This window comes from Oncorhynchus masou, chromosome 32 (genome assembly GCF_036934945.1).
Source record: "Oncorhynchus masou masou isolate Uvic2021 chromosome 32, UVic_Omas_1.1, whole genome shotgun sequence".
Lineage (NCBI taxonomy): Eukaryota > Metazoa > Chordata > Actinopteri > Salmoniformes > Salmonidae > Oncorhynchus > Oncorhynchus masou.
In genome coordinates, this window is record NC_088243.1 from 16,529,444 (window position 1) to 16,551,943 (window position 22,500).

At 47.6% G+C, this 22,500-nt stretch overlaps 1 protein-coding gene across 5 annotated transcripts in view; it reads right to left on the reverse strand.

The window, feature by feature from the left end:
- The window catches only part of LOC135525626 (B-cell lymphoma/leukemia 11B-like), a 110,893-nt gene that overhangs the window by 53,040 nt on the left and 35,353 nt on the right, over nucleotides 1-22,500 (reverse strand). The gene's annotated exons all lie outside the window — the stretch shown is intronic.

The following is a 22,500-nucleotide window of genomic DNA, read 5'->3' on the forward strand; positions in this document are numbered from 1 at the left end:
GCGTGTGAGCCTGTGAGAGTGTGAGCTTGTAAGCACCTAAAAAAATAAGAAATAAAAGTTACAAATAATTAAAGAGCAAGGGGGTACCGTTACAGAGTCCATGTGGAGGCTATATACAGGGGGTACCGGTACAGAGTCCATGTGGAGGCTATATACAGGGGATACCAGTACAGAGTCCATGTGGAGGCTATATACAGGGGCTACCGGTACAGAGTCCATGTGGAGGCTATATACAGGGGGTACCGTTACAGAGTCCATGTGGAGGCTATATACAGGGGGTACCGGTACAGAGTCCATGTGGAGACTATATACAGGGGATACCGGTACAGAGTCCATGTGGAGGCTATATACAGGTGGTACCGGTACAGAGTCCATGTGGAGGCTATATACAGGGGATACCGGTACAAAGTCCATGTGGAGGCTATATACAGGGGGTACCGGTACAGAGTCCATGTGGAGGCTATATACAGGTGGTACCGGTACAGAGTCCATGTGGAGGCTATATACAGGTGGTACTGGTACAGAGTCCATGTGGAGGCTATATACAGGTGGTACCGGTACAGAGTCTATGTGGAGGCTATATACAGGGGATACCAGTACAGAGTCCATGTGGAGGGTATATACAGGGGATACCGGTACAGAGTCCATGTGGAGGCTATATACAGGGGGTACCGGTACAGAGTCCATGTGGAGGCTATATACAGGTGGTACCGGTACAGAGTCCATGTGGAGGCTATATACAGGGGGTACCGGTACAGAGTCCATGTGGAGGCTATATACAGGTGGTACCGGTACAGAGTCCATGTGGAGGCTATATACAGGTGGTACCGGTACAGAGTCCATGTGGAGGCTATATACAGGTGGTACCGGTACAGAGTCAATGTGGAGGCTATATACAGGGGATACCAGTACAGAGTCCATGTGGAGGCTATATACAGGGGGTACCGGTACAGAGTCCATGTGGAGGCTATATACAGGGGGTACAGGTACAGAGTCCATGTGGAGGCTATATACAGGGGATACCAGTACAGAGTCCATGTGGAGGCTATATACAGGGGGTACCGGTACAGAGTCCATGTGGAGGCTATATACAGGTGGTACCGGTACAGAATCCATGTGCGGGGGCACCGGTTAGTCAAGGTAATTGAGGTAATATATACATGTAGGTAGAGTTACTAAAGTGACTTATATATAGATAATAACAGAGAGTAGCAGCAGTGTAAAGAGGGGCGGGGGGGGGGCAATGCAAATAGTCTGGGTAGCCATTGTATTAGATGTTCAGTAGTCTTATGGTATAGTGGTCCTGGATGGCAGGAAGCTTAGTGAAATAAGCTACCTTGTGAAATATACCTTAAGCAATATGTGCAGTGTATGGAAAGGTGAGTTTGTGGTTTGCTGGCCTAATGTGCCCTTAACATAAATACAAAGTTGTGAGCCTGTTGGGCCAAGCAAACACTTACACGGAGTTACACAGTTTCTCTCCTGTAGAGATTGTAAACAGAGGTGTGTTTCTCTAAAGCTAAACAGTTTCCTGCTCTCAGTGACACAGGGATGGGGAAACTACCTCACTCTGCAGCTCTACTCAACCACCTGACCTGAGACACCACAGAGAAAGAGAGGTTAGAGTGAGAGATAGTGAGAGAGAGAAGAGAAGAGAGAGAGAAGAGAGAGAGAAAGAAAGAGAGAGACAGAGAGAGAGAAGAGAGAGAGGAGAGAGAGAGAGAGAGAGAGAGAGAGAGAGACAGAGAGAAAGAGGGAGAAAGAAAGAGAGAGAGAGAAAGAAAGAGAGAGAAAGAAAGAGAGAAAGAGAGAGAGAGAAAGAGAGAGAGAGAAAGAGAGAGAAGAGAGACAGAGAGAGAGAAAGATAGAGAAGAGAGAGAGAGAACGATAGATAGAGAGGGAAAGAGAGAGAGAGAGAAGAGAGAGAGAAAGAAAGAGAGAGACAGAGAGAGAGAAGAGAGAGAGGAGAGAGAGAGAGAGAGACAGAGAGAAAGAGAGAGAGAGAAAGAAAGAGAGAAAGAAAGAGAGAAAGAGAGAGAGAGAAAGAGAGAGAGAGAAAGAGAGAGAAGAGAGACAGAGAGAGAGAAAGAGAGAAGAGAGAGAGAGAACGATAGATAGAGAGGGAAAGAGAGAGAGAGAGAAGAGAGAGAGAGAGATAAAGAGAGAAAGAGAGAAAGAGAGAGAGAGAGTGAGAGAGAGAGAGAGTGAGAGAAGAGAAGAGTCTCAACAAGTCAGGCGTATCCTCTCCACTCTTTCTCACACACACGGGCACGCGCGCACACGCACATGCACACACACATACAGTGGCATTCACAACAAAGGAAACATTGATGAATACAGCCTTTCTTCAAGGGCCAAGGGATAAAATATCATCCGATAGTGTTTTCAACTGAATACGAAAGTATCCTTTCCTTAGTTTGCACAAAGCCATTGTCACCGTGACAATACTATCAGAATCAAATGCTGACTGTTTTTTTTTCCTCTTCTTACTTATTCTCACAGCAACAAGTGTAGGACTTACACACAATCATGGGACAAACTGTGTACAGCTTTATCCAATCAACTCCATCAATTACATTCATGTTGTGGCAGAAAATAAAACAATATAAGATATGATACTGTATTACAATAATACGCCCTAAAGATAAGATTTAAAAAGAGAAACAAGTCCCAGAATTATCCGCGGAGGCCCTGTGTATTTGACCATTTTTCAGGGATTAAATGTCCTTCAGCACAATTATCTTCGGGGTGATGACAATGCAGCTTGAGTGAGATCCTTTTCAAATATCCGAGCCCCATCTTCCATCCATCAAGCACGGCCTGGTTCGTTGCCTTACTCCACTCCTGTGTTGAGTGTCTGTCGGCTCTAAAATCTCCTTGTTTTGGCCCCAGACTCTTCATGCTGGTAAAAGCCCTCGGTTTAATTTTGTCGTTATGTTCAAATCACTAGGAGACCACCAAATTCTCTTTCTCCGGAAAACACACACACACACACTTTCTCTTTATCTCTCTCAATTTCTCTCTCTCTTATGTCTCTCGACTCGGTCTCCCTTGCTTTTGTGCATCTAGAGACACACACACACACACACACACACACACACACATTGCTGTGTGAAGCATTAGCCAAAACCACAAGTGAAAGGCCAAAATTCCACGAGCAAACGGTTGAAGTCAGAGTGACTATGAATAGAGAGATAGAGCTGAGGAATAGAGTAGCTTCAGTAAGAGGAGAACGGAGCTCTAAACTCATCCAATCGGCCCCAAGGGATAGTTAAATGGGCTCAGTCTGCAGGGAAAAGACTCAAATATAACAAGGGAGCTTAAACAACGTTTGTTAAAACTCTGTCTGGATAAAAGACTGTTGACTTTATGGAGTTATTACACAAGCAGAAAATCTAAACAAAAGACTACAGAAGTGATGTCACTGGCAGTGCCCGAAAATAATCACAATTACCCAGAGTTCACTAACTTAGAGCACTCAGATCAAAACAAACAAATCACAGAAAGGTTTAAATATTGGCCAGTGACAAGATTCTCTCATGATTCGTATACAGCCAGAGAGGCACAGCCATAAATCATGGAGAAGAGCTGAAATGCAGGATAATAATAAAGAGCCGTGTGAAGTTATAAGCCATATTTTCTTCACAATACATTTTCAGGGCGATATTATTCACCACTGACAAAACCCTCCATTCATTTCTCTAGGAGCCTGTTTTACCGTGTTGGTCCAAAATAAGTGGCTTGCTTTGAGATAAATCAGAGAGATAAACAATAGATTTCAAACAGCTGTCTGCGAGCGGGAGCATTTAGTCTGGCTTCTCTGTCTCCTCTCCTCACACTGAGGCACGATTCCTTCAGAAAGGCTCCTTCTCAATCTCCATCAATTAAAGCAGAATGAAGAATAAGAATAACACAAATGTCTGTGCCATCCATGCATCCATCCATCCATCCATGCATCCATCCATCCATCCATGCATCCATCCATCCATCCATGCATCCATCCATCCATCCATCCATGCATCCATCCATCCATCCATCCATCCATCCATGCATCCATCCACCCATTCTCTGTATTCTCTCAATAACACCCTCACCCCCCTCCTCCTCTTCCTCCTTTCCGCAACCTCTCCTCATCACTACCCCCCCTCCTCCCTCCTCCCTCAGCCTCAGCATCCACCCTCTTCCACCAATCACATCCCTGACACCAGGACATCAATTCTCGCAAGTCGCAGAAAATTAACATGCATGAATGCAAAAAAGCCTGATCAGGAGTAATTAACACGGCTTCATATGCAAATGTTATTAATGCAGAACTACAAAGTCATTATGCAAATTAAACTTTCGTCAAGCCTCTTGACAAATATTCAGAGCTCCAGCCAGAGAACAGGTTTTTCACTCTAACCCTTCTCCCTCTCCCCCTCTCTCTCTCACCCTTCTCCCTCTCCCTCTCTCTCTCTCCCTTCTCCCTCTCCATCTCTCTCTCTCACCCTTCTCCCTCTCCCTCTCTCACCCTTCTCCCTCTCCCTCTCTCTCTCTCTCCCTTCTCCCTCTCCCTCTCTCTCTCTCACCCTTCTCCCTCTCTCTCTCTCACCCTTCTCCCTCTCCCTCTCTCAATCTCCCTTCTCCCTCTCCCTCTCTCTCTCTCACCCTTCTCCCTCTCTCTCTCCTTTCTCCCTCTCCCTCTCCCTTGTCCCTCTCCCTCTCTCTCTCCTTTCTCCCTCCCTCTCTCTCCCTTCTCCCTCACTCTCTCTCTCTCTCTCTCCCTTCTCCCTCTCTCTCTCTCCCTTCTCTCTCTCTCTCTCTCTCTCCCTTCTCCCTCTCGTTCACATTCTCTCTCCCTCTCGATCACATTCCCTCTCTCCCTTTTCCATCTCCCTCTCGTTCACATTCTCTCTCTCCCTTCACCCTCTCGTTCACATTCTCTCTCTCCCTTCTCCCTCACGTTCACATTCTCTCTCTCCCTCTCGATCACATTTTCTCTCTCCCTTCTCCCTCTCCCTCTCGATCACATTTTCTCTCTCCCTTCTCCCTCTCGTTCACATTCTCTCTCTCCCTTCACCCTCTCGTTCACATTCTCTCTCTCCCTTCTCCCACTCCCTCTCTCTCGTTCACATTCTCTCTCCCTTCACCCTCTCGTTCACATTCTCTCTCTCCCTTCTCCCACTCCCTCTCTCTCGTTCACATTCTCTCTCCCTTCACCCTCTCGTTCACATTCTCTCTCTCCCTTCTCCCACTCCCTCTCTCTCGTTCACATTCTCTCTCCCTTCACCCTCTCGTTCACATTCTCTCTCTCCCTTCTCCCACTCCCTCTCTCTCGTTCACATTCTCTCTCTCCCTTCTCCCACTCCCTCTCTCTCGTTCACATTCTCTCTCCCTTCACCCTCTCGTTCACATTCTCTCTCTCCCTTCTCCCACTCCCTCTCTCTCGTTCACATTCTCTCTCTCGCACACTTGTTTTCTCTCTCCTCTCGTCCTCTCTCTCTTTCCTCCCAGCCTTCTTTCCTCCCAGCCTTCTTTTCCTATCAGAAAGAATGTGTAACAAGTCTGTTAAGTTATTGCAGACTTGTAGTGAAGTTAGTTACATCGGGTCAGCATGGTTAGTGTGCTTGTGACCAAGCCTCTGTGTGTGTGTGTGTGTGTGTGTGTGTGTGTGTGTGTGTGTGTGTGTGTGTGTGTGTGTGTGTGTGTGTGTGTGTGTGTGTGTGTGTGTGTGTGTGTGTGTGTGTGTGTGTGTGTGTGTGTGTGAGAGTGAGTGTGTGTGTGTGTGTGTGTGTGTGGTTAGAGAGCTGGCTGATGCTAATGGCTGCTTGGCTCTGGAGCGAGGTAATGAACCTGTGATGTGGAGGGGGGAGCGGGGGGAGTGATGAGTGGAGAGCGGGGGGAACGTATGAATATGCATGAGGCTCACTAGCTTTGATGATTAAAGAAATGTTTTATATTTAAATGAGTGCAAAGTGATTAACTCGAAAAAAGGTAAACGAGGCAAAAATCTAAAAAGGATTTTGAAGATGCAGCTTTTTATTGTCTATTAATGACTAAAAGTGTTTTATTTTCATCTCACGTTCTCTCTCTCGCTGTCACTCATTCCCACTGTCTCCCTCATTCTCGCCCAGGTCTCCTCTCGTCCTTTATTCGGCCTGCCTTTGGACCCTATCCAGGAGGCAGCATTTTGAGTCCATTTCAAACCCCACATAAATGTATCACTTTCCTGGGGTTAGAAGCAGTGGATTAAGGAGCAGAGGAGAGGAGGAGAGGAGAGGAGGAGGGGTGAGGCCAGGAGCAGAGGAAAGGAGGAGAGGAGAGGAGGAGAGGAGAGGAGGAGAGAAGAGGAGGAGGGGTGAGGCCAGGAGCAGAGGAGAGGAGAGGAGGAGAGGAGGAGAGGAGGAGAGGAGGAGAGGAGGAGAGGAGAGAGGTGAGGTGAGGCCAGGAGCAGAGGAGAGGAGGAGAGGAGAGGAGGAGAGAAGAGGAGGAGGGGTGAGGCCAGGAGCAGAGGAGAGGAGAGGAGGAGGAGGAGGAGGAGAGAGGAGAGGAGAGAGGTGAGGTGAGGTCAGGAGCAGAGGAGAGGAGGAGAGGAGAGGAGGAGGGGTGAGGCCAGGAGCAGAGGAAAGGAGGAGAGGAGAGGAGGAGAGGAGAGGAGGAGAGAAGAGGAGGAGGGGTGAGGCCAGGAGCAGAGGAGAGGAGAGGAGGAGAGGAGGAGAGGAGGAGAGGAGAGAGGTGAGGTGAGGCCAGGAGCAGAGGAGAGGAGGAGAGGAGAGGAGGAGGGGTGAGGCCAGGAGCAGAGGAAAGGAGGAGAGGAGAGGAGGAGAGGAGAGGAGGAGAGAAGAGGAGGAGGGGTGAGGCCAGGAGCAGAGGAGAGGAGGAGAGGAGAGGAGGAGAGGAGGAGAGGAGGAGAGGAGAGAGGTGAGGTGAGGCCAGGAGCAGAGGAGAGGAGGAGAGGAGAGGAGAGGGGAAAGAAGAAAAAGAGAGAAGAGAAAGCCAGTTGAGTGTGTTTCACCAAAGGAGTCTTCCTCTGCAGTGTGTAAGGCTAGCTAATCGCTGCAGGAGAAAGTCTCTACTCAGTACAACCCAGGCTAGCTAATCGCTGCAGGAGAAAGTCTCTACTCAGTACAACCCAGGCTAGCTAATCACTGCAGGAGAAAGTCTCTACTCAGTACAACCCAGGCTAGCTAATCGCTGCAGGAGAAAGTCTCTACTCAGTACAACCCAGGCTAGCTAATCGCTGCAGGAGAAAGTCTCTACTCAGTACAACCCAGGCTAGCTAATCGCTGCAGGAGAAAGTCTCTACTCAGTACAACCCAGGCTAGCTAATCGCTGCAGGAGAAAGTCTCTACTCAGTACAACCCAGGCTAGCTAATCGCTGCAGGAGAAAGTCTCTACTCAGTACAACCCAGGCTAGCTAATCGCTGCAGGAGAAAGTCTCTACTCAGTACAACCCAGACTAGCTAATCACTGCAGGAGAAAGTCTCTACTCAGTACAACCCAGGCTAGCTAATCACTGCAGGAGAAAGTCTCTACTCAGTACAACCCAGGCTAGCTAATCGCTGCAGGAGAAAGTCTCTACTCAGTACAACCCAGGCTAGCTAATCACTGCAGGAGAAAGTCTCTACTCAGTACAACCCAGGCTAGCTAATCGCTGCAGGAGAAAGTCTCTACTCAGTACAACCCAGACTAGCTAATCACTGCAGGAGAAAGTCTCTACTCAGTACAACCCAGGCTAGCTAATCACTGCAGGAGAAAGTCTCTACTCAGTACAACCCAGGCTAGCTAATCGCTGCAGGAGAAAGTCTCTACTCAGTACAACCCAGGCTAGCTAATCGCTGCAGGAGAAAGTCTCTACTCAGTACAACCCAGGCTAGCTAATCACTGCAGGAGAAAGTCTCTACTCAGTACAACCCAGGCTAGCTAATCGCTGCAGGAGAAAGTCTCTACTCAGTACAACCCAGGCTAGCTAATCACTGCAGGAGAAAGTCTCTACTCAGTACAACCCAGGCTAGCTAATCGCTGCAGGAGAAAGTCTCTACTCAGTACAACCCAGGCTAGCTAATCACTGCAGGAGAAAGTCTCTACTCAGTACAACCCAGGCTAGCTAATCAGTGCAGGAGAAAGTCTCTACTCACACAGTACAGCCAGGGCTACAAGCTTATACTGAGAAAACATGGGCTGGCTACTCACAAGACAGAAGCTTTAGAAAATATTGGTCCATTACATAATCAGCTAATACAGCAGACAATGGTGGTAATAGGAGATTTTGATCCGAGTTAACAGTCAGGCTAGTGTTTGTTTGTGTGTGTGTGGGGGGGGGGGGGGTCCTCTGCTGCCCTCTCATTGGCAACCCCAGCAGGTGATTACATATGCATCTCACACACTGACACTTTATTTGAAAGGCATGTGAACAAAACACTTCACCAAAAGTACTACAAAACAAGGGAGGAAAGAGGGAGGGAGAATAATTTTTGAACCTTTGTGAGTGGTATGTTTACTGTTAATGTTTTAGTGTTTATTTAACTTTTGTTTATTATCTATTTCACTTGCTTTGGCAATGTAAACATATGTTTCCCATGCCAATAAAGCCCCTTAAATAGAGAGAGAGAGCGAGGGAGAGAGAGAGAGAGAGAGAGAGAGAGAGAGAGAGAGAGAGAGAGAGAGAGAGAGAGAGAGAGAGAGGATATAGTGTGTGTGAACGGTTCGCAGAAGAGAGCGAGAACGGAACGAAACAAAAGTGGGCAATTACCACTTCCAAAAGGGGTCGCTCAGTCCCAGACACTCATGGCTTTATTGAAACAACAGAGCAACAAGAGAGCCAGCCCTGGTAATGGCTCCAGAGCAGCACATCAAGTCAAACGCATATCGACTCCCACACATCAATCCAGGCACAGCCATAGTTACAAATACAGCCACAGAAACAGCTACAGTTACAGTTACAGACCACAGCTACAGTCTACAGCTACAGTTATACCTACAGTGCACAGTGGCATTTATACCTACAGACCACAGCTATAGTTATACCTACAGTCCATAGCTACAGTTATACCTACAGTCTACAGCTACATTTATACCTACAGTGCACAGTGGCATTTATACCTACAGACCACAGCTATAGTTATACCTACAGTCCATAGCTACAGTTATACCTACAGACCACAGCTACAGTTATACCTACAGACCACAGCTACAGTTATACCTACAGACCACAGCTACAGTCTGCAGCTACAGTTATACCTACAGTGCACAGTGACAGTTATACCTACAGACCACAGCTACAGTTATACCTACAGTCCATATCTACAATCTACAGCTACAGTTATACCTACAGACCACAGCTACAATTATACCTACAGACCACAGCTACAGTTATACCTACATACCACAGCTACATTTACACATACATACCACAGCTACAGTTAAACCTACAGACCACAGCTACAGTTATACCTACAGACCACAGCTACAGTCTACAGCTACAGGTATACCTACAGTCCATATCTACAGTCTACAGCTACAGTTATACCTACAGTCCATATCTACAGTCTACTGCTACAGTTATACCTACAGTCTATATCTACAGTCTACAGCTACAGTTATACCTACAGTCCATATCTAGTCTACTGCTACAGTTATACTGACAGACCACAGCTACAGTTATACCTACAGTCCATATCTACAGTCTACAGCTACAGTTATACCTACAGTCCATATCTACAGTCTACTGCTACAGTTATACCTACAGTCCATATCTACAGTCTACTGCTACAGTTATACCTACAGTCCACATCTACAGTCTACAGCTAGTTATACGTACAGTCCATAGCTGCAGTTATACCTACAGACCACAGCTGCAGTTATACTTACAGACCACAGCTACAGTTATACTTACAGACCACAGCTACAGTTATACCTACAGTCCATAGCTACAGTTATACCTACAGTCCATAGCTACAGTTATACCTACAGTCCATAGCTACAGTTATACCTACAGTCCAGTTATACCTACAGACCACAGCTGCAGTTATACTTACAGACCACAGCTACAGTTATACCAACAGACCACAGCTACAGTTATACCTACAGACCACAGCTACAGTTATACCAACAGACGACAGCTACAGTTATACCAACAGACCATAGCTACAGTTATACCTACAGTCCAGTTATACCTACAGACCACAGCTGCAGTTATACTTACAGACCACAGCTACAGTTATACCAACAGACCACAGCTACAGTTATACCTACAGACCACAGCTACAGTTATACCAACAGACCACAGCTACAGTTATACCAACAGACCACAGCTACAGTTATACCTACAGACCACAGCTCCAGTTATACCAACAGACCACAGCTACAGTTATACCTACAGACCACAGCTACAGTTATACCAACAGACCACAGCTACAGTTATACCTACAGACCACAGCTACAGTTATACCTACAGACCACAGCTCCAGTTATACCAACAGACCACAGCTACAGTTATACTGATAGACCACAGCTACAGTTATACCTACAGACCACAGCTACAGTTATACCTACAGACCACAGCTACAGTTATACCTACAGACCACAGCTACAGTTATACCTACAGACCACAGCTACAGTTATACCTACAGACCACAGCTACAGTTATACCTACAGACCACAGCTACAGTTATACCAACAGACCACAGCTACAGTTATACCTACAGACCACAGCTACAGTTATACCTACAGACCACAGCTACAGTTATACCAACATACCACAGCTACAGTTATACCAACAGACCACAGCTACAGTTATAACTACAGTGCACAGCTACAGTTAAACCTACAGACCACAGCTACAGTTATACCTACAGACCACAGCTACAGTTATACCAACAGACCACAGCTACAGTTATACCTACAGACCACAGCTCCAGTTATACCAACAGACCACAGCTACAGTTATACCAACAGACCACAGCTACAGTTATACCTACAGACCACAGCTACAGTTATACCAACAGACCACAGCTACAGTTATACCAACAGACCACAGCTACAGTTATACCAACAGACCACAGCTCCAGTTATACTTACAGACCACAGCTACAGTTATACATACAGACCACAGCTACAGTTATACCTACAGACCACAGCTACAGTTATACCTACAGACCACAGCTACAGTTATACATACAGACCACAGCTACAGTTATACCTACAGAACACAGCTACAGTTATACATACAGACCACAGCTACAGTTATACCTACAGACCACAGCTCCAGTTATACCAACAGACCACAGCTACAGTTATACCTACAGACCAGAGCTACAGTTATACCTACAGACCACAGCTACAGTTATACCTACAGACCACAGCTACAGTTATACCAACAGACCACAGCTACAGTTATACCTACAGACCACAGCAACAGTTATACCTACAGACCACAGCTACAGTTATACCTACAGACCACAGCTACAGTTATACCTACAGACCACAGCTACAGTTATACCTACAGACCACAGCTACAGTCTGCAGCTACAGTTATACCTACAGTGCACAGTGACAGTTATACCTACAGACCACAGCTACAGTTATACCTACAGTCCATATCTACAATCTACAGCTACAGTTATACCTACAGACCACAGCTACAATTATACCTACAGACCACAGCTACAGTTATACCTACATACCACAGCTACATTTACACATACATACCACAGCTACAGTTATACCTACAGACCACAGCTACAGTTATACCTACAGACCACAGCTACAGTCTAAAGCTACAGGTATACCTACAGTCCATATCTACAGTCTACAGCTACAGTTATACCTACAGTCAATATCTACAGTCTACTACTACAGTTATACCTACAGTCTATATCTACAGTCTACAGCTACAGTTATACCTACAGTCCATATCTAGTCTACTGCTACAGTTATACTGACAGACCACAGCTACAGTTATACCTACAGTCCATAGCTACAGTTATACCTACAGTCCATAGCTACAGTTATACCTACAGTCCATAGCTACAGTTATACCTACAGTCCAGTTATACCTACAGACCACAGCTGCAGTTATACTTACAGACCACAGCTACAGTTATACCAACAGACCACAGCTACAGTTATACCTACAGACCACAGCTACAGTTATACCAATAGACCACAGCTACAGTTATACCAACAGACCATAGCTACAGTTATACCTACAGTCCAGTTATACCTACAGACCACAGCTGCAGTTATACTTACAGACCACAGCTACAGTTATACCAACAGACCACAGCTACAGTTATACCTACAGACCACAGCTACAGTTATACCAACAGACCACAGCTACAGTTATACCAACAGACCACAGCTACAGTTATACCTACAGACCACAGCTCCAGTTATACCAACAGACCACAGCTACAGTTATACCTACAGACCACAGCTACAGTTATACCTACAGACCACAGCTACAGTTATACTTACAGACCACAGCTCCAGTTATACCAATAGACCACAGCTCCAGTTATACCAACAGACCACAGCTACAGTTATACCTACAGACCACAGCTACAGTTATACCAACAGACCACAGCTACAGTTATACCTACAGACCACAGCTACAGTTATACCTACAGACCACAGCTCCAGTTATACCAACAGACCACAGCTACAGTTATACTGATAGACCACAGCTACAGTTATACTTACAGACCACAGCTACAGTTATACCTACAGACCACAGCTACAGTTATACCTACAGACCACAGCTACAGTTATACCTACAGACCACAGCTACAGTTATACCAACAGACCACAGCTACAGTTATACCTACAGACCACAGCTACAGTTATACCTACAGACCACAGCTACAGTTATACCAACATACCACAGCTACAGTTATACCAACAGACCACAGCTACAGTTATAACTACAGTGCACAGCTACAGTTAAACCTACAGACCACAGCTACAGTTATACCTACAGACCACAGCTACAGTTATACCTACAGAACACAGCTACAGTTATACCTACAGACCACAGCTACAGTTATACCAACAGACCACAGCTCCAGTTATACCTACAGACCACAGCTACAGTTATACCAACAGACCACAGCTACAGTTATACCAACAGACCACAGCTCCAGTTATACTTACAGACCACAGCTACAGTTATACATACAGACCACAGCTACAGTTATACATACAGACCACAGCTACAGTTATACCTACAGACCACAGCTACAGTTATACCTACAGACCACAGCTACAGTTATACCTACAGACCACAGCTACAGTTATACCAACAGACCACAGCTACAGTTATACCAACAGACCACAGCTACAGTTATACCTACAGACCACAGCAACAGTTATACCTACAGACCACAGCTACAGTTATACCTACAGACCACAGCTACAGTTATACCTACAGACCACAGCTACAGTTATACCTACAGTCTACAGCTACAGGCCACAGCTACAGTTATACCTGCCTTTGTGCACACGAAAAATATGTGTACTGGTTTGGAAACATGTTTTTAATATCTGTTATCTTCTGGAATTATGTATTTATTGAGTCTGTGTCTGTGTCTGTGTGTGTGTGTGTGTGTGTGTGTGTGTGTGTGTGTGTGTGTGTGTGTGTGTGTGTGTGTGTGTGTGTGTGTGTGTGTGTGTGTGTGTGTGTGTGTGTGTGTGTGTGTGTGTGTGTGTTGCGTGCGTGCGTGCGTGCGTGCGTGCGTGTGTGTCTGTGTGTGTGTCCAAGGAGAGGTAGTGTATATTGGTCCAGGGGGAGAGGTAGTGTATGGTGGGCCAAGGGGGAGAGGTAGTGTATGGTGGGCCAAGGGGGAGAGGTAGTGTATGGTGGGCCAAGGGGGAGAGGTAGTGTATGGTGGGCCAAGGGGGAGAGGTAGTGTATGGTGGGGCCAGGGGGAGAGGTAGTGTATGGTGGGGTTAAGGGGGAGAGGTAGTGTATGGTGGGGTTAAGGGGGAGAGGTAGTGTATGTTGTGGTTAAGGGGGAGAGGTAGTGTATGGTGGGGCCAGGGGGAGAGGTAGTGTATGTTGGGGTTAAGGGGGAGAGGTAGTGTATGTTGGGCCAAGGGGGAGAGGTAGTGTATGGTGGGGTTAAGGGGGAGAGGTAGTGTATGGTGGGGCCAGAGGGAGAGGTAGTGTATGGTGGGGCCAGGGGGAGAGGTAGTGTATGGTGGGCCAAGGGGGAGAGGTAGTGTATGGTGGGCCAGGGGGAGAGGTAGTGTATGGTGGGGTTAAGGGGAGAGGTAGTGTATGGTGGGGTTAAGGGGGAGAGGTAGTGTATGGTGGGGTTAAGGGGGAGAGGTAGTGTATGGTGGGGCTAAGGGGGAGAGGTAGTGTATGGTGGGGTTAAGGGAGAGAGGTAGTGTATGTTTGGGTTAAGGGGGAGAGGTAGTGTATGGTGGGGCCAGGGGGAGAGGTAGTGTATGTTTGGGTGAAGGGGGAGAGGTAGTGTATGGTGGGGCCAGGGGGAGAGGTAGTGTATGGTGGGGCCAGGGGAAGAGGTAGTGTATGGTGGGGCCAGGGGGAGAGGTAGTGTATGGTGGGCCAATGGGGAGAGGTAGTGTATGGTGGGGTTAAGGGGGAGAGGTAGTGTATGGTGGGGTTAAGGGGGAGAGGTAGTGTATGTTGGGGTTAAGGGGGAGAGGTAGTGTATGTTGTGGTTAAGGGGGAGAGGTAGTGTATGGTGGGGCCAGGGGGAGAGGTAGTGTATGTTGGGGTTAAGGGGGAGAGGTAGTGTATGTTGGGCCAAGGGGGAGAGGTAGTGTATGGTGGGGTTAAGGGGGAGAGGTAGTGTATGGTGGGGCCAGGGGGAGAGGTAGTGTATGGTGGGGCCAGGGGGAGAGGTAGTGTATGGTGGGCCAATGGGGAGAGGTAGTGTATGGTGGGGTTAAGGGGGAGAGGTAGTGTATGGTGGGGTTAAGGGGGAGAGGTAGTGTATGGTGGGCCAGGGGGAGAGGTAGTGTATGGTGGGCCAGGGGGAGAGGTAGTGTATGGTGGGGCTAAGGGGGAGAGGTAGTGTATGGTGGGGTTAAGGGAGAGAGGTAGTGTATGTTTGGGTTAAGTGGGAGAGGTAGTGTATGGTGGGGCCAGGGGGAGAGGTAGTGTATGTTTGGGTGAAGGGGGAGAGGTAGTGTATGGTGGGGCCAGGGGGAGAGGTAGTGTATGGTGGGTTCAGGGGAAGAGGTAGTGTATGGTGGGGCCAGGGGGAGAGGTAGTGTATGGTGGGGTTAAGGGGGAGAGGTAGTGTATGGTGGGCCAAGGGGGAGAGGTAGTGTATGTTGGGGTTAAGGGGGAGAGGTAGTGTATGTTGGGGTTAAGGGGGAGAGGTAGTGTATGTTGGGATTAAGGGGGAGAGGTAGTGTATGGTGGGGCCAGGGGGAGAGGTAGTGTATGGTGGGGTTAAGGGGGAGAGGTAGTGTATGGTGGGCCAAGGGGGAGAGGTAGTGTATGTTGGGGTTAAGGGGGAGAGGTAGTGTATGGTGGGGTTAAGGGGGAGAGGTAGTGTATGGTGGGCCAGGGGGAGAGGTAGTGTATGGTGGGCCAAGGGGGAGAGGTAGTGCATGGTGTGGCCAGGGGGAGAGGTAGTGTATGGTGGGGCCAGGGGGAGAGGTAGTGTATGGTGGGGTTAAGGGGGAGAGGTATTGTATGTTTGGGTTAAGGGGGAGAGGTAGTGTATGGTGGGGCCAGGGGGAGAGGTAGTGTATGGTGGGGCCAGGGGGAGAGGTAGTGTATGGTGGGGCCAGGGGAGAGGTAGTGTATGTTGGGGTTAAGGGGGAGAGGTAGTGTATGGTGGGGCCAGGGGGAGAGGTAGTGTATGTTTGGGTTAAGGGGGAGAGGTAGTGTATGGTGGGGTTAAGGGGGAGAGGTATTGTATGTTTGGGTTAAGGGGGAGAGGTAGTGTATGGTGGGGTTAAGGGGGAGAGGTAGTGTATGGTGGGGCCAGGGGGAGAGGTAGTGTATGTTGGGGTTAAGTGTGAGAGGTAGTGTATGTTGGGGTTAAGGGGTAGAGGTAGTGTATGGTGGGGCCAGGGGTAGAGGTAGTGTATGGTGGGGTTAAGGGGGAGAGGTAGTGTATGGTGGGGCGAGAGGGAGAGGTAGTGTATGGTGGGGTTAAGGGGCAGAGGTAGTGTATGTTGGGGTTAAGGGGGAGAGGTAGTGTATGTTGGGGCCAGGGGGAGAGGTAGTGTATGGTGGGGTTAAGGGGGAGAGGTAGTGTATGGTGGGGTTAAGGGGGAGAGGTAGTGTATGGTGGGGTTAAGGGGGAGAGGTAGTGTATGGTGGGCCAGGGGGAGAGGTAGTGTATGTTGGGGTTAAGGGGGAGAGGTAGTGTATGGTGTGGCCAGGGGGAGAGGTAGTGTATTGTGGGGTTAAGGGGGAGAGGTAGTGTATGGTGGGGTTAAGGGGGAGAGGTAGTGTATGGTGGGGTTAAGGGGGAGAGGTAGTGTATGTTGGGGTTAAGGGGGAGAGGTAGTGTATGGTGGGCCAGGGGGAGAGGTAGTGTATGGTGGGGCTAAGGGGGAGAGGTAGTGTATGGTGGGGTTAAGGGGGAGAGGTAGTGTATGGTGGGCCAAGAGGGAGAGGTAGTGTATGGTGGGGCTAAGGGGGAGAGGTAGTGTATGTTGGGGTTAAGGGGGAGAGGTAGTGTATGGTGGGGTTAAGGGGGAGAGGTAGTGTATGGTGGGCCAAGGGGGAGAGGTAGTGTATGGTGGGGTTAAGGGAGAGAGGTAGTGTATGGTGGGCCAGGGGGAGAGGTAGTGTAGGTAGTGTATGGTGGGCCAGGGGGAGAGGTAGTGTATGTTGGGGTTAAGGGAGAGAGGTAGTGTATGGTGGGCCAGGGGGAGAGGTAGTGTATGGTGGGGTTAAGGGGGAGAGGTAGTGTATGGTGGGGTTAAGGGGGAGAGGTAGTGTATGGTGGTGTTAAGGGGGAGAGGTAGTGTATGGTGGGCCAGGGGGAGAGGTAGTGTATGTTGGGGTTAATGGGGAGAGGTAGTGTATGGTGGGGCCAGGGGGAGAGGTAGTGTATGGTGGGGTTAAGGGGGAGAGGTAGTGTATGGTGGGGTTAAGGGGGAGAGGTAGTGTATGGTGGGGTTAAGGGGGAGAGGTAGTGTATGTTGGGGTTAAGGGGGAGAGGTAGTGTATGGTGGGCCAGGGGGAGAGGTAGTGTATGGTGGGGCTAAGGGGGAGAGGTAGTGTATGGTGGGGTTAAGGGGGAGAGGTAGTGTATGGTGGGCCAAGAGGGAGAGGTAGTGTATGGTGGGGCTAAGGGGGAGAGGTAGTGTATGGTGGGGTTAAGGGGGAGAGGTAGTGTATGGTGGGGTTAAGGGGGAGAGGTAGTGTATGGTGGGCCAAGGGGGAGAGGTAGTGTATGGTGGGGTTAAGGAAGAGAGGTAGTGCATGGTGGGCCAGGGGGAGAGGTAGTGTATGTTGGGGTTAAGGGAGAGAGGGAGTGTATGGTGGGGTTAAGGGGGAGAGGTAGTGTATGGTGGCGTTAAGGGGGAGAGGTAGTGTATGGTGGGGTTAAGGGAGAGAGGTAGTGTATGGTGGGGTTAAGGGGGAGAGGTAGTGTATGTTGGGGTTAAGGGGGAGAGGTAGTGTATGGTGGGGTTAAGGGAGAGAGGTAGTGTATGTTGGGGTTAAGGGGGAGAGGTAGTGTATGTTGGGGTTAAGGGGGAGAGGTAGTGTATGTTGGGGTTAAGGGGGAGAGGTAGTGTATGTTGGGATTAAGGGGGAGAGGTAGTGTATGGTGGGACCAGGGGGAGAGGTAGTGTATGGTGGGCCAAGGGGGAGAGGTAGTGCATGGTGTGGCCAGGGGGAGAGGTAGTGTATGGTGGGGTTAAGGGGGAGAGGTAGTGTATGGTGGGGTTAAGGGGGAGAGGTAGTGTATGTTTGGGTTAAGGGGGAGAGGTAGTGTATGGTGGGGTTAAGGGGGAGAGGTAGTGTATGTTTGGGTTAAGGGGGAGAGGTAGTGTATGGTGGGGTTAAGGGGGAGAGGTATTGTATGTTTGGGTTAAGGGGGAGAGGTAGTGTATGGTGGGGTTAAGGGGGAGATGTAGTGTATGGTGGGGCTAAGGGGGAGAGGTAGTGTATGGTGGGGTTAAGGGAGAGAGGTAGTGTATGGTGGGGCCAGGGGGAGAGGTAGTGTATGGTGGGGCCAGGGGGAGAGGTAGTGTATGGTGGGGCCAGGGGGAGAGGTAGTGTATGTTGGGGTTAAGGGGGAGAGGTAGTGTATGGTGGGGCCAGGGGGAGAGGTAGTGTATGTTGGGGTTAAGGGGGAGAGGTAGTGTATGGTGGGCCAAGGGGGAGAGGTAATGTATGTTTGGGCAACAGCCAGGGGAGTATGGGTAAAGGGATTTTGTCACCTGAATGTCTCAGAGCTATGACACCTCTTCACAGATCTCACAACTACCAACTTCCTCCTCAACTCTCCCATCAACACTCATACATTCACAAAGTTGGTGGCTAAGTCACAGTGCAGTCCCTTGGCTTTGAACCAGATTATTAACATAGCCTTATGGGACTATTCTGAAGACTATTACCACCATATAAGCCTTTTCAAAGGCGTCATATGAAATAGTATAAATGCATAACTCTGATTGGTAATGAGATGGGGTCATTTTGTTGCCTTATCCAATGAAACGCCCACTGATTGTCCTTACGTCAGAAGAAGTGAGAAATAGCACTGCTCCAATTTCCGCTCATCACGCTCTCCCCGAGACCTCCAATCAATCTGCAATAAAATAATGAGAGGACAGGAAGGACTTAAACGCTCCCTATCTCTCAGCAACTCACTCACTCAAACTAGCCAACTACTGTACATTAAGGGGTCGAAGTGGAGATGGCAGTGACGGATAGTTTCTCTCGCCCTCCCTCCCTTCCCTTTTCTTACATTTTCATAGCTTAATAACATACAATTGACTATCTGAGTGCATTCTGATGGTCAGGGCTTATTTCCCCTTTCCCCAGGCGAAAGGCTCTGTATCTATGGATTTTAACCTGGTCGAGCCACAGGGTAGGTGGCTCTGGGGGGTATACCTGTGTCCCAAATGGCACCCTGGGATCTGGTCAAAAGTTGTACACTACTGTATATAGGGTACCCTCTGAGACACAACCTCAGTCTCACACTGTGTTCTCACACTGTGTTCTCACACTCTCACACTCTCTCTCTCTCTCTGCATGTCTCTCTCTCTCTCTCTATTTGTATGTCTCTCTCTCTCTCGCTCTCTCTCTCTCTGTATGTCTCTCTCTCTTGCTCTCTCTTGCTCTCTCTTGCTCTCTCTCTGTCTCTCTCTCTCTCTCTCTCTGCATGTCTCTCTCTCTCTCTCTCTTTCTCTCTCTCCTGCTCTCTCTTGCTCTCTCTTGATCTCTCTCTCTCTCTCTCTCTCTCTCTCTCTCTCTCTCTCTCTGCATGTCTCTCTCTCTCTCTCTGCATGTCTCTCTCTCTCTCTCTCTGCTGGCGCTCCTAGCCCCGGGCTATAGTGGTAATGTCATATTTCTATTTAATGAGGGTCTATTAAACATAATTAAATGGCGCTGAATCTTAAGATGGCTAAGTGGCAGTATAAGACAGTCGCTGAGCAAGGCTCCGTGTCCTGCTGGTACTGGAGAGTAGGAAAACTATTCAATTCAACCCAGGAGTGGTTCCACTTCAATGGCTGCCATATATAGTCATATATAACATTGACTTTCCTTACAGCAGGCCAGGTCAGGGGAGGAAGACAATGACTACTGTTAAAGGGATTGAATACGAGGTGATGCAGGTGTGGACGACATTTCTCTAAGCTGAGGAGTGTTTTTTCGTTCTTTTCTTTCTTTCCCCCTTGATAAGGATTTTGGATATCAAAGCATTTTTTGATCAAGATCCTGAACGGAGTAGGGGCTGGGTTGTTGTGTACACCACTGCGTTCTGCTTTCAGATATGCTCTGTGTTATGTTTCCTCCACAGACATACTAAATAACAAAACAGACTATTTCAGCCAGGTTGCCTGCTGTACTGAAAACACACTCCAGATGGCAGGGAGTGATCACTAAGTCCTGGCCCCTCCTCTTCCTGTGTGAGAGCTGTCAGTCGCAGGGCAGGTGTGTAGTGTGGTGATGAGATGGTGTCTGATGTCTGGGTGAAGCAAGAGAGTGTGCAGCCTGTCAAAACAACACATCTATGTCTGCTAGGGAGTATCCCCTCTCTCACCCAGACACACATCAAACTGCTGTTTGGACGTGAAGACTTATCAGAACAGAGAGAGGCTGAGACAGAGGCCCTTAGAGCACAGAGACAGATAATGTTGTTCTGTTCACAATCAGCTGCTACTATTACTGTGGAAGCTATCCCTCCCTCCCTCCCTCAGAAGCTGCCAGATGGATATATTTAAAGAGGGAAAAAACTAACAATTAATGCCAAATTATCACTACTTAGAGAGCAAAGATACCACTTCTATTTTTTTAAAGCAGTGTGTTTGTGTCTGTCTTCTTTCCCCCTTTTCCAATTCATGTTGAGAACAAATGGAAGAGGAAAGGTTTAGCCTAAAAGAATACTTTACCCTGCTGGGAGGCAATTATGAATGGGGGTTGGCTGCAGGCTTGTGTTTAGTCCCACGCACAAACTGACATTCAAGCTTCTTAATCTCTTTCTGAGGACGGCGCCTCTGTTCCTCGCCCTGCTTTCTATCTCTCACACCCCATTCTCTCTCGCTCTTGCCCCGTCTTTCACTCCCTCTCCATCTCTCTTTATCTCTTCGCTCTCTCACACTAATTTAAGGTGTAAAATGTACTCCTATAAAAACTGTACTAATATTTACAAAGGCACATTTCACCTGTCCTTACTTTAATCTTCCTTGATTATTCTCTAAATTAAACACTAGCAAAAAAAATAACTTATTAAGTTCATCTTCTTGGATATATTTAATGTGTACATTGTATAAGACTGTGAGAAGAACTGAGTAACATTAAATGCTACTGGTGTGGTTTAATTTGCTATTGGTGCTTCGCACATCAAATTTAACCTCTAATATGTTTTTCCTTTTTAATCTGAACATAATTTCCATGTTCTGTTATTAAAATAAATATTGTGCAATTTGATTTTTCACAAACATAATTTATTTTTAAATGTAGAGCTGATTTCACAAAAAGACTATGCAGTAAGATAGTTGTTGATAATATGTGGTAACATATTTATTTGGATAGACCATCTGAAGATGCTCTGCAGACTATCAAATATGAATACTAAATCCCCTTAACGCGACCTCAAATTAACAATACCAATCAATTAGTGCACATGCCTGAGTACACTTCTCAAGGCAGGCTCCACGCAGCTGTGAGGTGTCATTAAGTCGTGGTCTATTTACAGTCTATTACCTCTCCCTCCTTGGAGAATAAGAGCACAACATTTAAAAAAAAAAAATAAGATGAAACTTAAATTTAAGACACATTTTGAACATGCCTCAAATGACCATATCAAATAGCTATTTGGTGTTTATGTAGCTAGCTCTATAAAAATAGATCAACTGTTAAACTGCACATGCAGGGAGCTGCAGTGGAGTGCATTCTAAGGCAGAAAGGAAGAAACCATCTGAGAGGTGTTGAGAAGAGTTACACAGTTCCCCTAAACACTAGTGTTTTACAGCACCGGCCAAATCGCAGAGCCCACACACACTGGAGTGTGGTTTTTGATTAATGAAAACATTCTTGGCAAATGCTTTCACTTTCGTCCGTCTTGCGCCAGTCCAAGAATTTCACCTCTAGCAGCACAATACGAATGCCCCCGGCCGTCCCTCTTAATCATGGCCCCAGTTCAGAAGAAAAACCCACAAAATAGAACCGGAGTCCTATTCCATGGATTTGCAGACTTGGGAGTGCATGACAAGGTGCAGAATAGTACTGTTCAGTTCTAAAATACTACACAGTAGCCAACAATCCTCTGTTTTATTTAAAATACCGCATTCGAGGGCAATATGAAGATATTCAGATAAACCTCCACATCTGTTCTCTGTCTGTAATGACTACCAGTCTGAATCAGGACTCAGTGTGGAGACACTTCCTGATTATAAAGGGACATCTAAACACGAGAGATATCGTAGCAGTGATGGCAAGGAATAAATCATCTTTGCCCCCGCGGGTTACCTTCACAAATAACGATTGCAGAAAGAAGGAAATGGAGACAGATGACAGAAAGAAGAAAGAGAGAAGAGAACAAGAAAATCTAAAGAAAAGCTGTTATGATTTAGACCGAGTCGGTGTTATAAACCGCTCCCCTGCGTTGGTTTGCCCGCGGTAACTTTGTCCATCCCAGAATTTAAAAAAATGATGAGACCCATTTCCCCTGTGTTCCCTCTGGGTTTCTTTGTGGAGGACTGTTGTGAAAGATAAGTCTGGCGGAAAGGAGCTCTCTCTCCCCATGCCTCCAGCTGCTCTAAAGTAAAATGCCTCTTACCTCACTGAATAGGAAACTACCTATTTTAATCCTGCTCCGTTTTTCCTCTTTCTTTGTGCCTATTTGAATC